The 26,596-nt window shown below is 41.5% G+C and overlaps 2 pseudogenes; one reads left to right on the plus strand and one right to left on the minus strand.

Annotated features, from left to right (window-relative positions):
• Positions 1–527: 527 nt before the first annotated feature.
• LOC113194523 (heme oxygenase 1 pseudogene) lies at positions 528–1,289 on the minus strand (annotated as a pseudogene).
• LOC113194522 (putative COBW domain-containing protein 7 pseudogene) lies at positions 1,288–26,526 on the plus strand (annotated as a pseudogene).
• Positions 26,527–26,596: the final 70 nt, after the last annotated feature.

The raw sequence follows: 26,596 nt of genomic DNA on the forward strand, positions 1-26,596 counted from the left end.
CCTCAGCAACTTAGAAAAGCCCTAAGCAACTTAGTGAGAACCTGTCTCTAAATAAAACATTTTTTAAAAGAGCCTGGGATGTGGCTCAGTGATAAAGCTCCCCTGGATTCAACCCCTGTTACCAACCAAAATAAATAAATAAGTAGTTGTCAGGATGTCAGCAATCAGATTTTTTGTAAATTAATGACATATTTTATTAATGATTTTGTACCCTTAATAATTGATAACTAAAGGTCACATCCTGGAAAAATGTAAATTGACGTTACATTTTTCTATACTCCTAATGATGGTTAAGGAAATGTCACTTCTTGGCAAAGTTTTGAAATTGTATAATCAATGACGTATTCTGAATCCATAATGATGAGAAAAATTGCAATAAAAGATGACCCAGAGAAAGCTGCATTAGTGCTGTCTCTCTGGAGATTGCTGCAATGGAACGACTCCTGTCTCATCCTTTTCGGCAACGCCACTCATCCTTCAGGACTCCCTGAACCCTGCTAGGGCAGGACCCCGGCACTTCATCCCTTTCAATGGGAGCCCAGGAGGTCCTCACCTTGCACCTGGCTGCTGGCATGGTGGTGAAGGCCTGCTGTCTGTGAGGGGTGCTGGTCCTCGGGATCCTGGGTCAGCAGCTCCTGCAACTCCTCAAACAGCTGAATGTTGTGCAGGAATGCGGTCTTGGCTTCTTCAATGACCTTCTGCCTGACCTCGGGGGTCATCTCCAGAGTGTTCATGCGGGAGCGGTAGAGCTGCTTGAACTTGTTGGCGCTGTCGATGTTGGGGAAGGTGAAGAAGGCCAGACCCTCTCCGGAGCTGGGCAGGTCCAGGGCCTTCTGCAAGATCTTCTTGAGGACCTGGCCCCCGGACAGGTCGCCCAGGTAGCGGGTGTAGGTGTGGGCCACCAGTAGCTCGGGCTCCCTGCGCCCCACCTGCTGCAGCCGATCCACATAGCGGTGCGTGGCTGCTGTGTAGGGTACAGCCTCCTGCCAGCGCGGCCCGTACCAGAAGGCCATGTCCCGCTCCAGTGCGGCCCTGCGATGCAGTTCCTCAGGGAAGTAGAGGGGGGCAAAGACCGGGTCGTCCTTGTTGCGCTCGATCTCCTCCTCCAGGGCCACGTAGACGTGGTACAGGGATGCCATCACCAGCTTGAAGCCCTTTCGGGTCACCTGGCCCTTCTGGAAGTTCCTCATGAACTCGACATTCTCTGCCAGGGTGTGCACCTCCATGGTGGCCTCCTTCAAGGAGTCGGACAGGTCCTGGGGTAAGCTGTGGCACTGCGGGTGGTCCATGGCCGGGGCTGGCTGGCTGGCGCGGGTGGCTCTGGTGGCGGCTGAGGAGCAGGCAGCAGCTGTCAGGAATCAGATTTTTTGTTAAGGAAAATTAGTGCATGGTAATATTAGAGAAGGTGGGAAGAATATGAGAAACATACGTAACTGCAGTATACAATTTGAATCATCTCCTATAGAGCCATCTGGATTTGCATATAACCCTTCAGCCCACAGTGCTGATTCCACTAATATAGTGTGTAGGTTGCTCATTGGTACTGGGTTGCCTGCTGCATACCTGTATTCGGGTTGATGTTCTGAGCTTCCCTTGCCCGTTTTCGTTCACACAGAGAACTGTTCACTGCTTCTGGTCTTTTTGAAGAAACAACCGTCGACTATATCCAGTGATGACTAATGGAATTCCTGGATTTTTCCAATCTCCCTCCCCATCAGTCATACATAGTTGCCTTACACAGTGTTGGAAATCCTGTTGTAGATTCCACTCTAGTTCCAGTTTGAGCTAGTTGAGCAGTCAGTGTGCTGATCTATGGAGTGTGAAGGGCAATTTCAGGCAGAAACCAAGAACCTTGGCTTCTCCAAAGTCCAGATTGGATTGATCTGGGAACCTGGAATTAGAAGCTCCCATAATTACAGACAAATGCTCCCCACCAAATGGTTTTAGATTTTATTTTTTAAATTTATATATTTATGTTTTGGGGGTACTGAGCATCAAATCCAGGGTGCTTTACCACTTAATTACATCCTCAACCATTTTTTTTTTTTAATTTTGAGACAGGGTCTTGCTAAATTGCTCAGGTTGGCCTTGAACTTGCCATTCTCCCATTTCAGCCTTCTAAATCACTGGGATTACAGGTGTGCACACCCATGCCCCATGCATTTTTATATTTTAGAACTCAACTACAGGATAATACTTGCACATGGAGGAATGAGCAATGCCTTTCACTGCCTATATACTGTTATTTTACTTTGATTCTTCAATTTATATGAAGTATTGGCATTCTACATAGCATCATATGTAGCACTGGGAATTTTTAAAGTTAACATTTAGTCTATAGGTTTTTTAAATTTTACAGCATGGTAGCAGTCCTACAAGAATCATGAACTTCACTTGGAGCATGTTGACTTAAGGACTGGCCCTGTGACATCAGCTATTTATATTTATGAACAGGAGTTGACTTTGGGCTACTATGTGTTTTGGGATGAGCTCAGAGTTTGGGTTGTTTTCATGGTCTATGACACATTCTTTTGTGCTTCTTCAAGAGATGTTTTTAAATGTTTTCCTTATAGGGCATGTCAAAAACCATCTAGTACATTTTTGTTCTTACATGATGAGGGCAGTGGTCTCAGGCTGACTAGTCTGTCCAGTAGGAGCTTTTTCTCTGAGATCTTCCCATACTCTTCTGTTTTCTGTGTGACTCAATCAGTCCTCTGGCCATAGCTACTTGGTTTGGTACTTTTCACCTCACCCTAGTTGAGCCAGCTGTGCTTATGAGGTCCAGAGTGATAACCTGCAGTCTCATTAATACCCTTTCATGCATAGAATGTAGTTTAGAAGACCTCCTAGTAGGTTCTCCTAAGGTATGCTCATTTCTATCTTTAAAACATGTTTGCCCCCTTCTGTAAGGAGCCTGAGATGATCTGTAAAAATGGTTTACTACTCTCTTGTTCCAAAAAAACCCATGAAATCATGCAAATCAAGAGGTTCAAATCTACATGTACATTTTAGGACCATTCATGAAACTGTGCCAGCCATCAAGGGTATGCATATTTGAAAAGCCACCAAGAACCTGAAAGATGTCACTTTAAAGAAGCAATATTTTACAGTCCAGGCTTACAATGGTGGAGTTGGGAGGTGTGCCTAGGCCAAACATTGGGGTGGACACAGGTTGGTGGCCCCAAAAGTGTGCTGAATTTGTGCTACACATGCTGAAAAATGTGGAATAATGCTGAACTTAAGAGTTTAGACATAGATTCTCTGCTCATTGAGCATATCCAGGTAAACAAAGCACACAGGATGCACTACTGTACTTATAGACCTCATGATCAGATTAACCCATATGAGTTCCCTCGCTATATACAGATGATCCTCACTGAAAAGCAACAATTTATTCCTAAACCAGAAGAAAAAGTTGCACAGAAGAAAAAGATACCCCAGGAGAAACTGAAGAAATAAAAACTGATGGCACAGGAATAAATTCAGCATAAAATAAATGCAAATAAAAGTTTAAAAACATGTTTGTCACTTTGATTTCTTGAATTTTGCAAAATATTTGTATTCTTACAATAAATGTTCGAGAAGATCCCACCTGTAGGTTTTTATTATTCACAATGCATGATCAAAGGGACTGTGTGTCTGCCACATGAATGAACCAACAGAGCTTAGTTCAGTCTGGTGCATTGAGGACAGAGGCTTGGGGGCAGAGGTATGAAGTTTCCTGGCCATGTAGAAGTTTTCTTTTTTGTTTATGGAAGTACTCCCCCAAAGGTAGTAGATCTATCACCTCCTTGTGAGAAATGACTCTTCTGGTTCACAAATACAAGCTGGGTATAGTAGCAAAGGCCTATAATCCCAGTGGCTCAGGAGGCTGAGGCAGGAGGATCACAAGTTCAAAGCCAGGGGCTGGGGATGTGGCTCAAGCGGTAGCGCGCTCGCCTGGCATGCGTGCAGCCCGGGTTCGATCCTCAGCACCACATACAAACAAAGATGTTGTGTCCGCCAATAACTAAAAAAATAATAATAATAAATATTAAAAAATTCTCTCTCTCTCTCTCTCTCTCTCTTTAAAAAAAGAAAAAGAAACAAGTTCAAAGCCAGCCTCAGCAATTAGTGAGGCTCTAAGTGACTTAGTGAGACTCTATCTCAAAATAAAAAATAAAAAGGGCTGGGGGTGTAGCCCAGTGGTAAAGTGCCCTTGGGTTCAATCCACAGTACCAAACAAAACAGAACAAAATCTTAGGACACTTGCATTATATTCTTGGTTCCTTGCAACTGAGGCATCATTTATTACATATCAGTAGGCATTATAAAGTTTTTGTAATAGCAGAATTTCATTAAATGGATAGAAGGGTTTGGTTTTTACTAGGCATTGATTTTTCTTTAAATATATCGGTATAGTTTCCACTGTTTGTATACAATTTCCAGATAACTAAAATCACCTGTCCTCTGTGCAGCTTACCTTGGGTTAAACATTTCATCAAATAGCCTTATCATTGTGGTCACTGAAATCCACCCCCACAGAAAAGGATACAAGACTATGGCAGTCTGTCCTGCCTATAGCTGTGCTACTCTAGGTGTCTGGGCATGGGTCTGTCCATGTGATTTCAGAAAGATCTTGGCTGCAGATGTCATCAACTATCTTCTTGCCACTCAGTGTGTAGAGGGGCCCAAGCTGCCATGTCTCCCTCTTGCTGAGAGGTTCACCAGTGTGCAGACTTAAATCACTTTTCTTTTTCTCCATTTGTATCTGGAATTTTATTTATATGACTTTTATTATCCTCTCTTGTGTTTCAGAATGAGTCTCACGTCAGGCTGTGAGCCTCTCCCAACTAGCTACCCTCACCCATGTCTCCAGCCATTATAGTGTCTCATAGTGTGTGTCCCTTTCCTGAGAAATTTTCTAAAATGTTGTTCTGGGCTGTGATGAGTTTTGAAGGGACTGAGGGGCTATAGAACAGAAGGCCAGTGACATTTAGGTTATTACGATTGTTATGGTTTAGATGTGAGGTGTCCCTCAAAAGCCCACATGTGAGACAATGCAAGAAGGTTCAGAGGAGAAATGATTGGGTTATAAGAGTCTTAAGCCAATCAGTGAATTAATGCCCTGACAGGGATTAACTGAGTGGTAACTGAAGTGGTAGAGTGTGGCTAGTGGTGATGAGAATTGGGGCATGACTTTGGGTCTATATTTTGTATCAGTGAGACCTTGTATCTAAATAAAATAGAAGAAAAGGGCTGGGGATTGGCTCAGTGGGTAAGTGCCCCTGGGTTCAATCCCCAGTACCAGAAAAACAAAAAACAAACATTAGAGAGTGGAATCTTTCTCTTTGCCTTCTGATCATCATATGAGCTGCTTCCCTCTGCCACACTCTTCTACCATGATGTCCTACCTCACTTCAAGCCCTGAGGAATGGAGCCAGCCTTGTATGGACTAAGACTTCTGAAACCATGAGCCCTCAAATAAACTTTTCCTCCTGTAAAATTGTTCTGGTTGGGTATTTTAGTCACAGCAGTGAAAAAGCTGATTCAAACAACAGTTATCAAGATACCCAGCACTATCAAGTGGTAGCACACATGGTCTTTTGAAACTTGCAATGGGCATCCAGTAATGGATTTTTTTTTTTTAGAGAGAAAGAGAGAAAGAGAATTTTTTTTAATATTTATTTTTCAGTTTTCGGTGGATGCAACATCTTTATTTTATTTTATGTGGTGCTGAGGATCGAACCCAGCACCCTGCATGCCAGGCGAGCGCGTTACCGCTTGAACCACATCCCCAGCCCAGTAATGAATCTTTGTTATAGTTCAGATGAGGCTTCCCAAACCTAGTTGTTCTGGCCCCCAGATAATGGGGGACATTGGCCAAATGTATGGCATCTTCCCTCAGTCTGTCCCTATATAAGAGAATGTGTGAGTTAAGGTGACCATAGTCTCAGAAAATCAGGGATGCACGGAGACAGGAATTTCTGCTGCTGGAGGTCCTCCAGGCTATTGCCATCCACAGGTGGGGATTACATAGGGCTGGCTCACTTTGCCACTATAACTCTCCCAAAGAGACTCTATGACAAAGAGAGGTACACAACCTGGTAGAGAGGGACAAGGTCTGGGAGAAAAGACTTTGAGTGACATATGTGTTAAACACCATTGAGATAGAAGTAGGACCTATGGGGCAAGAACCTAAGAAAAACTCAGTGAGACTTGGTAGGTATGGTGCTTCTTGCATGTATTTGCAGCATAAAAGCAAACTAATAACTTCAGCAAAATCACACACTCATCAATCTCCCTCCTGTAATGGCTATAATAGCTCATGTACTGCCTCTGACAGGCCCTGTGCTAAGCATGAGTCTATGTTCTTCCTTCATGCTCATAGTAATCTGGACAGCCAGGTCCTTCATATATGTCTCAGAGAAGCCAAGTCACTTGCTCAAGGATATACTGTCAATGAGTTTCAGAGGCAAGATTAGAACCAAGATAGCCTGTGTGCCCTTAAACCCATGGCACCTTAGAATGGCATGAAGTTTGGGCTGGGTACAGTGGTGCATGCCTATAATCCCTGCAGCTCAGGAGGCTGAGGCAGGAAGATTACAGGTTTAAAGCCAGCCTCAGCAACTTAGTGAGGCTCTAAGCAACTCAGTGAAACCCTGTCTCTAAATAAAATACAAAATATGGAGAATGTGGCTCAGTGGTCGAGTGCCCCTGAGTTCAATCTCTGGTACCAAAAAAAAAAAAAAATTAAGTCTAAATCAGGTGTGGTGGTGCATACCTGTAATCCCCTTGATTTGGAAGGCTGAGGCAGGAGGATAGCAAGTTCCAGGCTAGCCTCAGCAACTTAGCAGGACCTTTTCTCAAAATGAAAAATAAAACGAGTTGGGGATGTAGCTCAGTGGCAAAGCACCCCAGGGTTTAATACATAGAACTACAAGAAAGAAAGAAAGAAAGAAAGCTCACAATGTACAAATATAAGCATGCTATATTTGTACATGGACAAAAATTTTATAAAATATGCCTTTAGGGATGGGGTGCAGCTCAGTGGTAAACTATTTGACTAACATGTGAAAGACCCTGGTTTCCATCCCCAACACTGAAAAAGGAAAGAAAGAAAATATGTAATTATATCTATCTCCAGAGCTAGATATATAAAGATAAACCAAAACATTAACAGTATTTTTATGGAGAATTAAATCAAAATATCTGAGGCTGGGTTTAACCCAACTTCCTTACTTTAAGATAAGGAAACAGAAACTAGCAGATAGAAGGCTAGAACCTGGTATTGGCCTGGTAGAGACTGAAATATTCTAGGATTCTAAAGAAGAACAGTTAGGGACAAGAGAAAAGTTCCTTGAAATAGCTGGGTTTGTTTGTTTGTTTGTTGTGGGGGGGGGGCGCTGTGTGTGTGTTACTGAGGATGGATTGAACCCAGGGCCTCACACGTGCTAGGCAAGTGCTCTACCCTTGAACCACAGCCCCAACCCCAAATCACTGCCTTTCAAAAGGCATCTCTCTAAAGGACCCTTCACCAAATGTATTTATAAAACATCTATTTTCAAAGAAGACATCATCTGAGGGAGGACAGTTGTCTCAGGCTGACATAAGGTATGAAGGTATGTGCCTAGGAGATGCTGCTGTGGACACAACTGTTGGCTTCTTAGCCATGCTAAGTTCCATAGGAAAGATCATTGTTTCAGGGTAAAAGATAATAATTTGATTGTTGTACTTCAATGTTCAAATTCGTCCTGGCTGGAGGTCCAGCTTGTTCTGGAATAGACTGAAATCTATTTTCTGCTTGTTCAGGAATAGACTGAAATCAAGGAATAGACTGCCATCTAGAGGCCATTTGTATCTCAGGGAACAGGTTTCAAACATCTGTTATCTGGGCAAGTCATTTCTCTCAGTTGGATCTCAATTTTCTCACCTGCAAAATGAAGGTAAGAAGAATAAGAGATTACTGCAATTTCTCACTCTTTGTAGGTCTGCCCACTTTTCTTCTTATTATTAACCATGGAACCTGCTCAGAATGCCACTCTGTATCACATTCTCACTTCTAACCTGAGGGATGTCAAGACATGCTGTATTGATCTTCACAAAGCAAGGATCTTTGATCTTATACTGTGGTAAAACTATCATCCTGCCTCTGAACTTCACAAACATTCCAGTTGTGGGCTACATAAATGTTTTTTTTTGTTTTTTTTTTTGTTTTTTTTTTTTTTTTTTGGCACCATGGGTTGAGGATGGTTTTGAACTCGCAATCCTCTGGTCTTAGCCTCCTGAACCACTGGAATTACAGGTGTGTGCCACCATGCCCAGCCTTACACAGATGTTTATTTTAACTCCTTACTTTCTTGGAGGCAATCCAGTGACACCCTTTTATTGTCCATTCCTCTTAGGATGTAAGGAGGGAAATTCAAACTGAGATGGTTTGTTTCCATCCAGTTTTTGTTTGTTTCCCTGCAAACCCAGAGGTAGTTTATCTTTACACAGTTTTTGTTGTTGTTGACTAGGGATTGAACCTAGGAGCACTTTACCACTGAGTTACATCCCTGGTCCTTTATATTTTTATCTTTTTAATTTTTGAGACAGTCTTGCTAAGTAGCTGAGGCTGGCCTCAAATTTGCAATGCTCCTGCCTCAGCCTCCCGAGTACCTGGGATTAACAGGCACACACTGTTACCGCTGTTGACCGGTGACGAGTTCTTGCTTCCCCGATGTTGAAGAATAACATCAAAGAAGCACGCCGAGGCAAAGTCAGAGTAGAAATTAGAAATTTATTAAAGGACAGAAGAAAAGACTTCTCCCGGAGGAAGAAGGGGACCCAGAAGGTGGAATCCGTGGAAGTGCAGTTGTCTCCCCTTTTTATAGTTCTTTCAGTGATGGAATGTAGGTTGGAAGGCCCGAGGGGTGGACACAGGTGGGCCAAAGAAGTAGTCTGAGCAGGAAGGACTTCATTATCACTTTTTGGTGATGGGCTATCTCCAAATCTGCTGGGGGCTGTATCCTGGGCTTCATTAACATTTCTTCCAGGTGGACTTTGGCCTAGGGCCTTTTCGGAACTTTATTAACATTCCATGAGTTGTCCTGTTTTCCCTGAGTCATTCCCAGCATGGCCTCCATTTTAGATTTCACTCGGTATTAGACCCGATTTACCTAACTACACTGACTACCTAACTTTAAATCTGGCTTCAACACCACTGCACCAAGCTCTACCCAGTTTTTGACTGAACATTCACAGCAGTGGATTAGAAAGGATTTACACTCCTTGGGTGAACCTATATCTACATACTAACTTCATTGCTATCTGTTGGCTTTTATAATATTCTGTTTTGCTCGAGGTACTAGCTCACATTTTCATATACAGACCATGGCCAATTGGTTGTGAAGAAGACCACAGCAAGTCCTCAGACCACAGAATGCAGGTGCTTCCCTTTGTTTTATGTCTTTGCTACCCCTTTCTTGAAGAAGTGAAGGTGGAGTCTGTTTCTCCACCCTCAGGGTGTGCTGGCCTGTGACTTGCTTATAACTAAAAAATGTGGTGGACAAATTGGTGCTTCTGAGCCTAGTCAAGAAGGCTCTGATGCTTCTATGCTTGTTTTCTTGAAACCCAAATGTTGAGAGCCACAACCAAGTCAAGATGGCGCCTGGCATTTTGCCAGAAGGAGTGGTTGAGGAGTAACGCCAGCGAGCCATTAAGATGATGATGATTAAGTTAAGCTGTGTATAATTATTAAGATAATGACTGATTGCTGTAACTGGATGATGCTAAATTGAAACAAGCTGTATATTCAGTTGTATATATAAACCTCTGCTGTCCGGCAATAAGGCGGCCCCTGCTACCTCGGGTGCCGGCTACTTTTGAGTTCTCTCGGAGTTCCCGTTGAGTTCCCCTTGGTTCTCGCGGAGTTTCTGTGGAGTTCTAGAGAGTTCCTGTTGGAACTCGTGACCTCCCGGTGATTTTCAAAAAGACTGGGAGCCTAGCCAATATGGTGGCACACACCTGTAATCCCAGCGGTTTGGGAGGATATGGAAAATAGGCCCCAGGGAACTTCCCTTATCTACAACTGTTCCCCTACCTGCCCTCCTGCCACATGTGTTGAGACATCTGTGATAAATTAAAGCAGCAGGATAAAATAGAAAGCCAGGCCCCAGCCGGAGGGAGGGTAAGAAAGGGAAATGCAGAGAGCATAGAAGGGACTCAACCTGGCCCCACCTGTAGCTGAAACCAGCTTTCCCAGTACAGAGCCCCTATGATCTCTAGCCACACCCTTTGAAGGACTTGGAAAATAACAACCCCCAAGGAGAAAGGGAGAGTAATGAGCTCTGAACTTGTTGCAGTTTTCCTTATCTACAACTGTTCCCCTGACTGCCCAAGGTCTCCTTCCAGCTGTAACCAACACAGTTCCTGACAGAACTCAGCCCCTCTAAACCCTATAAAAATCAGACCCTTATTGTAGCCAGTTACCCTTTTCCCTCTTGAAAATGTGCCTCTCCACTGCTTTAAGCATCGCTGGTCCGTTGAGCTCTGCCTCTATTTCTTTTTCTTTCTGTATTCTTTTTCATCTGCTTTCAATTACAAGTTCAAAGCCAGCATCAGCAACTTAGCAAGGCCCTAAGCAACTTAGCAAGACCTGGTCTCTAAATAAAAAATAAAAAACACTGGGGATGTGGCTCAGTGGTTAAATACCCCTGGGTCCAATCCCTCAGTACCAAAAAAAAAAAAAAAAAAAGAATGTGAGCCTAAGTTTCCTGGGATCTTAAGGAATCTGGATACCCTTGAACTATACTACAATCTAAGCTACTGGGCATAAGGCAAGGCCAGGCAGGTCTTTTTCTTCACCAGTCTGCCTTGGCCAATCCTGACTTGCTATCTAAATCTACCACATTCAAGCAATCACTCTTGGCCAGTGCTCTCCAGAGGCCTGCACTGGGGTAGCTGGGCAGTCACTCTGAGTTGCAGGACAGGGAGGAGGTCCTGAGCCCCTTCTTCATACAGGTAGTCCACAAGCCACTCTCAGGACAGCAAGATATAGAAGTGGATCTGTACCCTTGTCAACACATGGCTTCCAGGGCCTGTCAACATAGCTGACAAAGTATGTTTACTCTCACCTAACTCCACTGTATAAAGTCTGTGTGAGTGGACAGAGCTGACTGGAAAGAAAGAGCACCACAGGATGGTATGTCCAGGCCCTGCCCTTTCTGAACCACTGCCCCAGACCTCACATCCTAGGAGGGCAGCCCTGTCCATCTTGGCTCCCAGACTCCATCAGCTCTGTCTTGTGGGTTGTGCTTGGCATCACATCCCACTGAAGCCTCATGGTCTACCTTCAAGAACTACATATACACACATCTTATAGATGCTGCTGAGAGCTAGAAATTAGATTGGCAGACAGGGTGGGACCTCAGTTGCAACAGTTCCATATACAAAGTATCTGCAGGGCCAGACAGCAAGTGGTCAAGCAAGTGAACAAGCACATAAACAGCACATGCTCAACATCCTGATAGGACAGGGAGGGCGCATGATCACCAAGTATCTCCCTCTGATTGGAAGAAGAAACTACCTTCCCCAAAGGTCATCAACCAATAAAGTTCACCTTCAGCAATACCATACCATATAAACCCCCTAGATAGCAGTAACATGGCAGCTACCCATTTTGGACCCCTGTGTTGTAATAATTGTACTTCTCCTCTGTTTAAAGAAATAAATTCTGTCACTTTACTCTACCTTCCATTGTCAGTGGGTCTCATTCTTTGGATCTGTGTACACCTTACAACTGTGTGACTTACTGCTGTGGTCACTCAAATGGCATGAAGAAGGCATGTTCCAAATGGAAAGGGGGAGGACAAATGAATGCAATGGGTTCATTAAGTGGATGGGAATGGTGCTATGAATTCTCTCCTCACAATTATTCTCACTGCTGTTGTTTTGCAGCAACTTTTTAAAATCACAGGTATGAAAAAATATGACCTCCTAAATAGATACTTCAGACCCAGTGCAAGTCTTTGTTGGCAGATGCCGCACTAAACATAATTAATGTGGGAGGCAGTGTCTCAAAGGTATAGTTAACTTTCCAGGTCTTACCTGTCTCCCGGTTACTTCGGAATTCAGGGAAGAACAATGACAAAAGTACAAGGCCCAAGTCTGTTGTTTTTACCAGTAGAAAGCCATTACTGTGGAGATGAAAGTTAGTGAGAAGGAAATCAGATTATTCAAAGGCCAGTCCTGAAGTGGTGGAGGGGCTGTTTATTCTCAAACCTCCATTTTAGGGAATTCAGGGGTCAAAGGGCTTGTATGAGGAGGTAAGGAGGGTCACAGGGAAATGGACAGGAAGGCTGTAACGGAGGGCAGGGCGGCATCTGGGCTCAGGAACAGTCTTTGTCCTTTGGGGGATGTTTTCCTTTCTCTTTAGTTTAAACATTCTTTCCAATCACAAGTGACCTTTGTCTCCTGGGTCAATCCTTGTAACTCTTTAAAGTAAACACATTATTTTCTTGCAAATTAAACATTAGCTTTGTTTTACTTAGAGAGCAGGATTATTAGCAAGTCCTTTGCTGGCATTTGAGGACCACCTACTATTCCAGGTTCTGAAAAACTAAAGGAGGTCTGGGTTACTAATTTTTTTAAATTTTATTTTTATTGTTTATCTGTTGATAGACCTTTATTTTGTTTGTTTATTTTTATGTGGTGCTGAGAATTGAACCCAGTACCTCACACATGCTAGGCAAGTGCTCTACCACTGAGCCACCATCCCAGCCCCTAATTCTTTTTTTAAAAATATGTTTTACATTGTCAATGGATCTTTTATTTTATTTATTTGTTTACATGCGGTGCTAAGGATTGAACTCAGGGCCTCACACTTGTCAGGTAAGCAAGTACCATTGAGCCACAATCCCAGCCCAAACTAATTTTTGTCCCCCTTTCTGGGAGTAGTTGACTCTAGAAGTTAATAACTCAGGTAGTCTTTTGTGCAGCTATTATGGAAAGCAGTATGGTGATTTCTTGGAAATCTGGGAATGGAACCACCATTTGACCCAACTATCCCACTCCTCAGTCTATACCCAAAGGACTTAAAAACAGCATATTACAGGGACACAGCCACATCAATGTTCACAGCAGCACAATTCACAATAGATAAACTGTGGAGTCAACCTAGATGCCTTTCAATAGATGAGTGGATTAAAAAATGTTGCATATATTCACAATGGAATTTTACGTAGCAATAAAACAGAATAAAATCATGGCATTGCAAGTAAATGGATGGCTTTGGAGAAGATAATGCTAAGTGAAATCAGCCCATCCCAAAAAAACAAATGCCGAATGTTTTCTCTGATATAAGGATGCTGACTCATAGTGGGGTAGGGAGGGGGAGCATGGGAGGAATAGATGAATTCTAGATAGGGAAGAGGGGAGGGAGGGAAAGGGAGTGGGCAGGGGATTAGCAAGGATGGTGGAATGTGATGGACATCATTATCCAAAGTACATGTATGAAGACACGAATTGGTGTGAATATACTGTATATACAAACAGAGATATTAAAAATTGTGAAATATATGTGTAATAAGAATTGTAATGCAAAAAAAACAAAGTACATGTATAAAGATGTGAATTGGCGTGAACATACTTTATACAAAGATATGAAAAAATTGTGCTTTATATGTGTAATAAGAATTGTAATGCATTCCACTGTCATGTATTTAAAAAATAAAATCAATTCTTAAAAAAGTAGTTTTTTGTTGTTGATGTTGTTGTTTGTTTTTCTGATGCTGAGGATGGAACCAGGGCCTCCCACATACTAAGAAGTGCACTGGGCACCATCCCTAGCCTCCAAGGGGTTTTTCTTTAGAAGTTACAGAGCTAGACAAAGGATAACTTACAAGGGTCAAGCTTGGCAAGTAAAGCTAATCAGAATCAGGTGGTATAAAACACAGTGGCACAGCCATTACCATTGTCACAACAGGAGTTGTGTTTATGTGGGTGCATAGTGGTGTGTTGGGAGGTTGGAGGCTTTCCTCACTTGTTACAAGTGTTCCACAATGAGAATCCACCCTGCCCATATAATCACATATATTGATTGGTCTGTGTAAGGAGGATCCAGGGCTTCTGCTCAGGGATCTAATATGATCCTCTTTTTTTTGGGTACCAAGGATTGAACCTAGGGGTGCTTAAACCCTGAGCCATATCCCCAGCCCCATGTATTGTTTACTTAGAGACAGGGTCTGCTGCAGTCTGGCTGGGCACAAAATCACGAGCCACTCACAGCTTTGTAGATTCAAACAGCAATTCTTTATTCCTGAACACACACCGGCACTCTACAAACATGTTCTGGGGAAAAATTCACGTTCAGGGCAAAATCCAGGTACTCCACCAGGCTCTAATCAGCAGGATACGCCCTATTCCCGGCAGGGTACACCTTAAACCTGGAACCGCCCTAAACCCCCCCCCCCATCCGCCCTGGTCCTTGAGCAAGGTCACCTTACTCAAGCATACATGCAATGTTACTGCAAATGTCCAAAACAAGTCCATTTCCAGAGTCCTTCCTCTAAGCAACATGGGGTACGCTGGCAAGGAAATTGTCATACCTACTTGGCTAATGGCTCTCAGCAGACAGGGTCTTACTAAGTTCCTTTGGACCTTGCTAAATTGCTGAGACTGGCTTTCAACTCACAATCCTTTTGCCTCGACCTCCTGAGCCGCTGGGATTACAGGTGTGTGGCTGAGGTGATCATTTCTGTCTGCCCATCTTCCATCATATTGCAGCAGATTACTTTGATTTATGCTTGTGTGTGTGTGTGTGTGTATAAGAGTATGTGGGGGCTGGGGCTGGGGCTCATTGGTAGAGCGCTCATCTTGCATGTGTGAGGCCCTGGGTTTGATCCTCAGCACCACAAAGATAAAAAAGAAAAAAGGTATGTGTCCCCCTACAAATAAAATATTTAAAAAAAGAGTGATGTGAAAGTTGAATGTAACTTTTCAAGATGCAGGACACCATTATTACTATAGCAGCAAACTTCCTGCCAGGTTTTGACTCCCCCATACCAATTCCCAAAAGAAGAAATATGGTAGCTGATGGGCATGAGGGAAAGCACGTAATCTATGACTACTTGTTTACCTTTTGTTTTGTTTTTGTCAGGCCCTCATCTCCTTAGAACATAAGATAGGGGAGAATGGGAACATCTGCCTTCCTTCCTGCTGGATTCCTAGTGTTTAGCACAGTGGGAGATAAATAACCCATGCTCTTTTAATATTTCCTTAACTTGATTGTTGAAGAGATACAATTTAAAACAACCATGCAGATGAAAGCCATTCTGCTGTGGAGAGTCCTTACTTTGTTTCTGGAAAACAACTTTGTCAATACATGTTCCAAACTTAAAAGGATTATGTTGTTTTTGAGCTAGCCACTACTCTTTTAGCCATTGCTAAACTAAGCTAAAGAGTTCATCAGTTGTGTGGTAAACAGCTTAACCATGATGAAGTGTATCATCTATGTATTCATAATAAATTAAACATTAAAAAAATAATGTTATATTGGGGGCTGGGGCTGTGGCTCAGTGGTAGAGCCCTTGCTTAGCACATGTGAAGCCCTGGATTTCATCCTCAGTACCACATAAAAATAAATAAAATAAAGGTATTGTGTCCAACTACAACTAAAAACTAAATATTTTAAAAATAATAATGTTATAGGAGAATTTTTATATAGTTTTTAGATGTTGATGAACCTTTATTTTATTCATTTATTTATATGTGGTGCTGAAAATCCAATCCAGTGCCTCAAACATGCTAGGCAAGTGCTCTACTACTGAACCACAACCTCATCCCTATAGAACATTTAATACCTTGGGGAGATCTTCACAAGATTGTTAGAAAGTACAAACAAGATGCTATGCAAGGCCAGGTGCACTGACGCACACCTGTAATCACAGCTGCTTGGGAGGATGAGGCAGTAGGATCGCGAGTTCAAAGCCAGCCTCAGCAAAAGCTAGTTTGCAAAGCAACTCAGTCAGACCTTGTGTCTATATGAAATATAAAATAGGGCTGGGGATGTGGCTCAGTGGTTAAGTGCCTGTAAGTCCAATCCTCGGTACCAAAAAAAAAAAAAAAAAAGTTATGAAAGTAAATATTACCATTTATTTTTTTTTTACTCCTAGAGAGGAAAATAATAATAAAAATAATAATATAAGCAAAATGTCATTGCATTCTGAGTAGTTGTCTGAAGTATTGAATATCAGGTAATTTTATCTTTGTCTATTGTTTTTTCTATATTTCCCAAATTTCTACACTTTTGTAATAAGAGACCATTGAAATTTACTAAACTGGACAGCTTTGCCACCTGGCGACATGTCCGGTCATTGTCTGCCTTTAATCTGAGGGCGGAATGTGGTCATCAGATTGCAGAGCAGATACCACTGCAGGAGCCTGATTGCTTCTGCATCAAGGCAGCTGGGAGAATCCTGCCATCATATGGTCAAAGGTAGCAATTACAGTTCCTCTAGGGCATGGCCACTTTTCCTAAGCAAAGGATCCATAAATCTTGAAAGTTCTACCTTGGCTAAAACCTGCAGTCTGTGGGCTGAAGAGTGGTTGGGATTGGGGTCCTCTCTTGGCTATGGAGAAGAAGGGATCCACTGAAGTTAAAGTCAGGGGACAAAACAGATTTGGTGACTGTCATTGGAGACCAGTAGGAGGATGGGGATGAAGAAGACGGGGGTTAAGGGATAGAAAATGTGCAACCACCAAGAAGGACAAAAGGAGCAGTATCCAGGGAAGAGAAGAAGAGAAGGAGCTTAGATCTGGGCCAGTAGCTACAGAATCAAGCCAGCATTCTTTTTTAAAAAACATTTTTATAGTAGATGAACACAATTTCTTTATTTTATTTTTATGTGGTGCTGAGGATTGAACCCAGTGCCTTACACATGCTAGGCAAGTGCTCTACCAACTGAGCTACAGCCCCAGCCCTGGGCTATAGCCTTCTTTATTAAAATATCAGGGTATCTTCTATTTCTAGGGATTCACCTTTTGTTAGGAATGGAAAAATAATTTCCAAACACCATGGTTTTCTAGCTTTCTCTGAACTGTGTCTTGGCTGATAGTGGTTTTTAGGGAACTTCTCAGCCCTAACTCCCCATATAAAATTTTGGGCAAGGGTCTCTGGTCAGTTTTAGCATGTGAAAGAGTGGAGGGGCCTGGAACACCCTACACTCTCTCTATTGTTTTGTAATCTGCTTTTATTACTTGCTGTTTTGGCATGACCATTTCCCATAATAGAGATATGGAAAATATGATATGTTTTTATTTTATTCCACTGCATGTATATTCTGATGAATTTATTTCTCTCCAATTTCTGGGCTTCATGGATATGTGTTTGGTTTGGTTTTGGGGATCATTGCTACTTACATCTCTGTTTTGGAAAACCTAAGTGGACACCATTCCCCACATGATGGAAGGAAAGGCAGTGTCTTCACTCAAAATCTTTTGTCATAGAAACATGGAGGTCTGCTGAGGGCCATTACCAAGTAGGTATTTGGTGGCCCGTACGCGGAACATCTGAAATTTGGAGGTGAGTAAATTGCTCGCCCCTGAGGGAAGGCGAGAGAATGGGTGACCATTTCCAAAAACAATGTGTTCTTGTTTTGATTTATTTTGTTTTTATTTCAAGTTGCCTGTTCCTAGAACTTTCTCAGGCAAACTGGGGAAAATGGTTGACTCAAGGTTTGAATTTGTTCGCCTCTGAGGAAGACAAATTGTTAGAGAAAGGAGGCACCCCAGTAAGACCAAGAACAGCTAGGGCATATGTTGATACAATACAAAAATGTAGCCCATGGCTTTTTACAGACGAGTTATTAAGTCTATCAATGGGACCATCATGGTATCCTGTAGAAGGATTTTTCTTCAACAAGAAAGAGATGGCTAGTTCTGTTTACTACATTTGTCTAAGATCTTGGTTTTTACAGACATCTGATTAATTACCAAGCTAAAGTGTTAAAATATCAACCACTAAATATAAAATCAAGTACTCTTTACTTATTAAGTTCCATAAGGTAATATATTTAAACATTATGTGTGTTTGCATAAATTGGTAAATGGAAAAAGGTTTAATATTGCTTTGGTCTGTGTCTTTGCTGAAACAAGGTTACTGAGTGTTAAGATTCTATCATGTGTAATTTATATACAAATAGTATAAGAAGTTTCAGTTGGGTTTCAATTACAGCATAATAGTACCTTAAAAAACATGAAAGTATTTCATCTTATTAAAGTGGAGTAATTTTATAAGGGTTGTTTCAGAATGTGAATTTATAAAAAGGGTTAATAGCTAGAAAAGAGATATAAAAATATTTAAGATGTGGAAATATATTTTAATATAAAAGGTTAAAGGAAAAAGAAATGTTTCTAGATGAGATAATTTTTGTGTGGTAAAGTAAAAAGTTATCAAATGCCATTTAAAAAGATTTTGAGGAAACTAGACTTACTTTAAAAGCTTAAGAAAGGAAGAAAGAAGAAAAAGATATTTGTACATGGCAGATTGAGACAAAGCTTCTCAATGGAGTAAAAAAGAGCCTTTGGTTGAAGGGCAGCCATGTAAACTAACATTTAGCGATTTAAACAGAATATAAGCCTCATTTTAAAGAGTAAAGCTGTAGGTGGTGAAAAAGTACATTTAAAAGTACAGTATACATGATAAATGAAAGGCTTTAAAAGGTTAAATTGAAGGTGGTCGAGATACCTTCTTGGCGGAAAAAAAGATTGCTTTGCTCATCAAACTATTAAAACGTACTTATTAAAGCAAAAAGAGGGAATTGGAAAGGGGTATATATCCCCCAAAGATAAACTTAAAATAACCCTTTTTACTCTAAACTTTCTAAATTTGGATTCATCAGGACTTAGTGCTGCGGAAAGACATATGTATCCGAAAAATGTACATAAGCCTAAGGTACTTTGGAAAGATATTCTAACAGGACAATGGAAAGGTCCCGACCCAGTTATTGTCTGGAGTTGGGGTTCCATTTGTGTGTTCCCACAGGGAGAACAGCAGCCGATTTGGATTCCAGAGAGGTTAACCAAAACAATTTCTACAGAAAAAGAAGATGATTTGACTGAAATCCATAACAGCTGATATCCAGAGCTCCAGCTTGGCTATTCTTACATCTGCGACAGTGATTAACCACGGTGCTTTTTTTCAATATCTATTTTATTATTGCATTTTTCCCACATCATAAAGTTCTATTTTATTTTTTGAGCTCATACAAACCTAGGTTAATGTTTTTCTGATCAGTTTTGTTTTTTGACTGTGTTTTATTTTTTGACTGTTGAGTTTTTAAACATTGCAATGGAGATTTCACCTAGGTATAGCTACAAGGCCTTTACTTATTATTGTCTTATATGTTGTATGTTATGTGTGCACTGTTTTATGTTGTATGTCTGTATGTGTGTATGTCCATATTTTTATTTGAGGAGCGCTCATGAAAAAATGGATCCGAATTTTTTTTTTTTTATTCACGTGATTTAAGTGGTTTAATCTAAATTAGGTAAACAGCTGTTAATGATTGTTTTCAAAGGTGGTTAACAGATCTGTTTGCTTGCTATTGTTTTTAAAAGTGATTAACAGATCTGTTTGTTTACTTTCACTTTTCCTTTTCATTATATTTAATAATTCTGTTCAGGATAATGTCTCTTTAACATCATTGCCAGAATTCCCATCTCCATCCCAGTGCCTGTGAAGACTAAGAAAACCAAACTACAGCTTCTATGATCACAGTAAACTGTATAAACTGATGCATCAATGAATATAACTCAACAAGTAATGCTCAATCAAGGACTTGATTTACTTTGGGAGGAAATGGACATATTGATAGACTCTTCCACTTTGAACTGCCTGCAGAACTTGCCTGGACTATATATCAGTTGCATGCATTGTGAACTATCGTCTGGTGCAGCGAATTGTGGTACTGCTGGCATATTTTTGCTGATGGTGTCACCAGTGATGCAATTTCCTTGCCAGCGCACCCCATGTTAATTGTGGTAACACTGGCATCTTTGCTGATGGTGTCACCAGTGACGCAATTTTTCCAAAGGAGCCGTCAATTGGCTTGGTGTCTTGGCATTTCTGTGTCTTCCTCCCTTCTACTAGTGATGGTCTAAAATTTGGGGGCCAACAGAGGTGAGGCAAGAACCTCACCCCCCCACTGGTGCTTAGGCCTATCCACAAGCATGGCTGAATGCTGGACCGGTAGTCAGTGACGGGTTGATCTGGTTGCAGTGGATTCAACCTAAGACAGGAAGTTGACGCCCAAAGGTCAGCTCTCCCATGACGGGTAAGAACCACATGTTGAATTGGACAACCTACCAGGCACGGTCCTAAGCCACATTGCTTGTTGTTTAATTAATCAGAAGGGGGGAGATGCTGAGGGCCATTACCAAGTAGGTATTGACGCATCGTAATCCTTGCCAGTGTACCCCATGTTAAATGGACTTGCCTTGGAAATTTGCTGCGACCTTGCTTGTGTGTTTGAGAAAGATGACCCTGCTCAAGGTGATCGAGGGTGGATCCAGGTTTGAGGAAGTATCCTGCAGGTTTGAGGAAGTATCCCGGTCCTTGGGCTTAGGGTGTTCCCGGTTTAAGGCGTTTCCCGGTTTAAGAATATGGGTTTTAGGGAAGTTGAGGTTGAAGATTATTGCTGCTGGGATTAGGGTGTTCCTGTTGCTTGTTCCCGTTGAGTTCTCGTGAGATTCAAATGGGATTTTGGAAAAAGCCTCGTGGAGTAGGTGAAGTGGCGGCAGAACGAGATTGCCCCTGAACGTGTGTGGAGGCTGGTGTGAGATCGGGAATAAAGAATTGCTGTTTGAATCTACAAAGCTGTGTGGTGGCTCGTGATTCTGTGCCAAGCCGAGTCATTGGCACTTGGCTTCGGCAGAGGTCACTTTCCATGGTACCTATTTTGAAGATATAGAATGTCTGTGTCCCCCACCAATATCATACTTGAAACTCATCACCAACATGATAGCATTAGGAGGTGACACCTATGGAAGGAAAGATTAGTGCCCTTATAAAAGAGGCCCCAGAGAGCTGCCTTGCTCCTTCTGGCATGTGAGGATACAGCAAGAAGTTACCATCTATACCAGTTACCAGATCCACTGCCAACTTGACCTTGGAATTCTCAGCCTCCAGAATTGGGAGAGAGAAATAAATAAATTTCTGTTGTTTATAAGGCTCTTAGTCAAAGACTTTTTATTATAGGAGCCTGAACAGACTAAGACAGAATGTCCAGTTTGCATTAAGTAGGTTTAAACTAACTTTAAAGAATTAATAAAGAATCTGAAATATAAACCTTAAAGACTAAGGGTCTTCCACAAGTGGTAAGGTTTCTTTCTATTCTTCTTTCTGTTCTCTTACAGAACAATTTAGTCCAAAATCCAGTAGGTGAGGCCAAGCAATGATTTTGAATTGGGGAGCCAGTGTGATTGTATATTCTGTGGTATCAGGGACGAGCAGAGTAAGACAAGTATCTATAGGGAGGGAATAGTGGCAATGGTGGTTCAATGTCAGGGATTAGAACCCATATGGGATGAAGAGAGCAATTCCATTGAGAAAGGGAATTGATGGCAGTGGCCCATGAGTCTAGAAACAGAGGTAGTCTGGCATGGTGCTTCAGAATCTTATTGCAATAGGGAAGACAGTTACATTAAGTGGGAGGTAACAGTTAAGGCTGAATTGTGTCCTTCTAAAATTCATGATGAAGTCTTAAGTGTCAGCGAATTGACCTTATCTGGAGAGAGGGTCTTTGAAGAACTAATGAAGTTGAGATTCTTAGGCCAGGCCTTAATCCTGAATGACTGGTGTCCTTATAAACAGGGCAAATTTAAACACAGAGATACACTCAGAGGGAAGAGACACAGGGAGAAGACAACCATCTAAAAGCCAAGGAGAGAGACCTGGAACAGGTTATTCTCTTAAAACCCTCAGAAGAAACCAACCCTATCAGTACTTTGATTTTGAAATTGAGCCTCTAAAACCATTTTTTCAATCTGTTGGTTTGTGGCAGCTCTTGCAAACAAACATGATAATAGGATTTTGAACCCTGAACTTTGTAGAAGGGTGTCTACCTTCAGGGCAGGTAGTAGTGGTGAGCATGACCTAAGCTGAGTTAGGTGCAGTGCAAAGAAAGATCCTGGCAAAAGACATTAGAGTCTAATGAGGTAAAGATGGTGCTTATTGGGAGCAGCTCAGCATAGAGTACCTAAGCCTAAAGTTAGATTAGAGGGACACCCAGAAGAGAAAGTGGACCATCAAGTGTCAATCAGGCAGAATGCTGTGGTTTGAATATGTCCCCCCAAACTTGTGTGTTAGAAACTTAATCCACAAATTCATATGTTAATGGTTTTTGGAACTGGGCCCTTTGGGAGGTGATCTGGTCATAGGGCTTCACCTCATGAATGGATTAAGAGGTTATTGAGGGGGCTGGGGATGTGGATCAAGCGGTAGTGCACTCACCTAGCATGCATTTGGCCCGGGTTCGATCCTCAGCACCACATACAAACAAAGATGTTGTGTCCGCCGAAAACTAAAAAATAAATAAATAAATAGATAAATATTAAAAAATTCTCTCTCTCTCTCTTTTAAAAAAAAAGAGGTTATTGAGGGAGTGGCTTTAACATGAAAGCAAGCTCTCTCTCTCCCAGATTTGCTCTGTTTTACCAATTGATGCCCTCTGCCCTGTCATGACCCAGCAGAAAGGCTGTTACCAGAAACTGAGCAGATGTCAGTGCCATACTCTTGAACTTCTTAGCTTCCAGAACTGTAGGCTAAATAAGCATTTCTTTATAAATTACTCAGTCTGTATTCCATTAGAACAACAGAAAACAGACTAAGACATAGGGCAAGGACAGCTTCCATGGTGAGAGGTCAAAGACAGAAGTTGGAAATCAACCTATTATCCAGAGTGACAATACAGTACATTAAGTACATATAGCAGAAGGTGACATAATTGTAAGGAACTTCAACACTCTTAAGAGTAGGTAAATTTTTGCTGAGCATGCTGGCACATGTTTGTAACCCTAGAGACTGGGGTGGCTGAAGCAGGAGGATCACAAGTTCAAGGCTAGTCATGGCAACTTAGCAAGACCCTGTCTCAAAATAAAAAAATAAAAGAGGTTGGGGAATGTAGCTTAGTGGTAAAGTGCCCCTAGGTCAATCCCCAGTACCAAAATAAATAAATAAATAAATATTTTTTTTAAAGTAGAGATTTTTTGTTTAGATATGGATGTCCATTTTCACCACTCTTATGCAATACAGTATTGAAGTCCTACAGCAATAACACAAGACAAAGAAATAAAGAACACTTAAGCTGGGCATAGTGGCACACACCTAGAGGCAGAAGGATGGCAAGTTTGAGGCCAGCCTAAGCAACTTAGCAAGACCCTGTCTCAAAATAAAGGGCTGGGAATGTATCTCAGTGGTAAAACACCACAGGGTTTGATCCTCAGTACCAAAAAAGGAAAAAAAAATACATCCAAATAGGAAAGGAGAGGTCAAATTATCCATGTCTGCAGATAATGTGTCAGAATTAAAATTCATTTTTGTTGAATACATACTTTTTTACAAGCTTAAGCATATGGAAGTAATGTTACATTTTGTGATTAGTAATGCCAATATAAGAAATTCAGGTAGTTATAATTAATTAGGATCTCCAAGAGAAAACAATTCCAAAGCTTACCCCAAAAAGTACATTTGTATTATAATTTCCACTGTTAGTAGCCTGAAGAAGGTACACTTTTTTTTTAAAACCAAAATGATCAAACCAATGTGATTTTTCCAAGTACTCACTTTGAATACGTGAACTTGGATTTTTATTTTAAAAACTATTTTGAGCTATCAGTTTTTTTTTTAATAGTCCATCACATCTCAGCCTGGTTTGGTGGCATGTGCCTATAGTTCCAGCTACTCAGGAGGTTGAGGCAGGAGGTTCATTTGTATACACAGGTTGGAGGTCAGCCTGAGCAACATATCAAAAACCCAACTCAAAAACAAAACAAAAAAAAAAAAAGAAAAAGATTTTTAAAAAAGTCTACCACATTTCTATCCCCAAACACGTAATAATTAGATTTCAGAAAAGGAAAGACAAATTGGACTTAGACAAGAAACAGAAACTGAAATAAAGAAATGGGAGGGAGAGATTCTATTTCCACTTGAGATTCACTCTGAGAATCATAAAAAGGAATGGTGTGTAGGAATTTTAAAAAGACGGAAGATAGGTTGGGCTTGTTGGTGCACACCTGTAATCCCAGTGGCTCAGGAGGCTGAGGCAGTCACAAGTTCAAAGCCAGCCTCAGCAACTTAGCAGGGCTCTAAGCAACTCACTGGTCCCTGTCTCTAAATAAAATCCAAAAAAGGGCTGGGAATGTGGCTCAGGAGTTAAGAACCCCTGAGTTCAATCTCCATTACTATTGTAGGGACAGATGAGGCAAGGCATCAAAGATAGCAGGAAACAGTTTTATGTGGCTGCAGCCAGGTTCAGAGGGCACAGCTTTTGCTGTCATCAATCAATTCCCTGAACCCCGAGTTCAGGGAGTTTCAGAGTTTTATACCCAGCATGTAAGGGGAGGGGCTCAGAAGTTCACAGTCCACAGAAGTTCACATAAAAGCAGCTTTTTCTTTCACTGTTCTGGGCAAGTTAACCCTTCAAGGACAACATCTGACTGAGAAGGGGAGAGCTTTTTTCCCCTTTCTTTCCTCCCCCTGCCAGCTGTTACTATGGAGCCCAGTTGGTAGCTTCTCTTATTTAGAAATGTAGACATCTGTGTGAAGCCCCAGCTCAAGGCCAGAGACCTTGTTTACACATTTCTACAAACTACTATACTGGATACATATTTCTGAGAAACTAGTAAGGGGGTGTCCAGCACCTGGAGATTTCTTCCCAGCTAGTGGCCAAATAAAATACGGCAACATGAAAATTGGAAGTCTATCTACATTGAACTGTTTTTTAGAGACTCTTTTGCTGACAGTGAATCAGCCATAGTGAAGATTTCTGGAGAAGCCCAGTTAAGATTTTTCTGTGGAGAAAGGGGGTGCCACTTCAGTACCAAAACCAAAAACAAAACAAAAAGACAGGAGATAAGGTTAGGAGTGTAGCTCACTGGTGAAGTGCTTGCCTGGCACTGGTTCAACCCCTAGTACAGCAAAACAACAACAACAAAACATGAGGTATACTTCTTTTTTTTAATATTAGTCATTACATAATTTTATGTAGAGGTATACTTCTTAAGCAAAATAGTTGAGCTGGTTCAGGTGTTGAGTCCACTTGAGCATCTTCCTGTTTTTTTAAAACCTTGACAGCATAATTTTAGCAATGTTAAAATATAAGTCTCAGAGGCTGGGGGCAATGGCTCAGTGGCAGAGTGCTTGCTTAGCATGTATGAGGCTCTGGATTCCATCCCCAGCACCACAAATAAATAAACAACAACCACAAGATGTGTGTCCCATACAAATACACTGTGTCAAACTTTTGCAGAATGCATTATAATAAGAGAACTGGTGAGATGACAAAGCTGGTTCAAAGAGGGATAGAAAACCTGATGCAGCTAGGTTCGCGGGCACACACCTATGATCCCAAAGGTTTAGGAGGCTGAAGAAGGAGAATCGCAAATTCAAAGCCAGCCTCAGCAACTTAGCAGGGCCTTAAGCAATGCAGCGAGACTCTGTCTCTAAATAAAATACAAAATGGGGCTGGGGATGTGGCTCAGTAGTTGAGTGCCCCGAGTTCAATCCCTGGTACCTACCCCCCAAAAGAGCAACTATTAGCTAGACATAAGGCACATGCCTGTAATCCCAGTGGTTCAGGAGGCTGAGGCAGGAGGATTACAATTTTAAGGTCAGTTTCAGCAATCTAGCAAGGCCCTAAGTGACTTAATGAGACCCTGACTCAAAATAAAAAATAAAAAGAGCAGGTGATGTGGCTCAGTGGTTAAGCACCACTGAGTTCAATCCCCAGTACCCTCCCCCCCGAAAGAGCAACTATTAGATTAATAAATGAATCAAGAATACTCTTAGAAACACAAACATCAAGAGTTGATCTCTCTAATGTATCAAATATTCATGCATTTATAGTCTTTCTGGAAAGTGCTTGCAGAAAACACTTCAATGTATGCCAGCAACACAGCCTCACCTTTATCAGAATATTGTTATAGTAAAAAAAATATTGTTATAGTCACATTTGAAGTAAATGCAAAAGAGGGCTAAGAATATTTATTCACAGTCTCCTGTGGGAAGATTGTGAGAAATAAGGACAGTCACTGCACAAAAGTCACATGGCACTAAAGGGGGCTAGAACTGAACAAAGACAAACCACAACAAGTGATTGTCCAAGGTGAAGGCAAGCTCTGTAATCTGGAAGAGAGTCCAGTAAACTGAAAAGATGACACTGAAAGAACAAATCAATTAGTCCTTATTGGCAGGAATTTAGATAAGGATATCCTTAAACAACTACTACTGTGACAGAAACAGAAAAGTAGTGGACAGCACATTTCAAGGAAGACCAAATTTGTGTGTGACAACAGTGGAAACATAAAAGGAGCATTTCATACACACACACACACACACACACACACACACACACACACA

Source organism: Urocitellus parryii, chromosome X (assembly GCF_045843805.1).
Source record: "Urocitellus parryii isolate mUroPar1 chromosome X, mUroPar1.hap1, whole genome shotgun sequence".
Taxonomy (NCBI): Eukaryota; Metazoa; Chordata; class Mammalia; order Rodentia; family Sciuridae; genus Urocitellus; species Urocitellus parryii.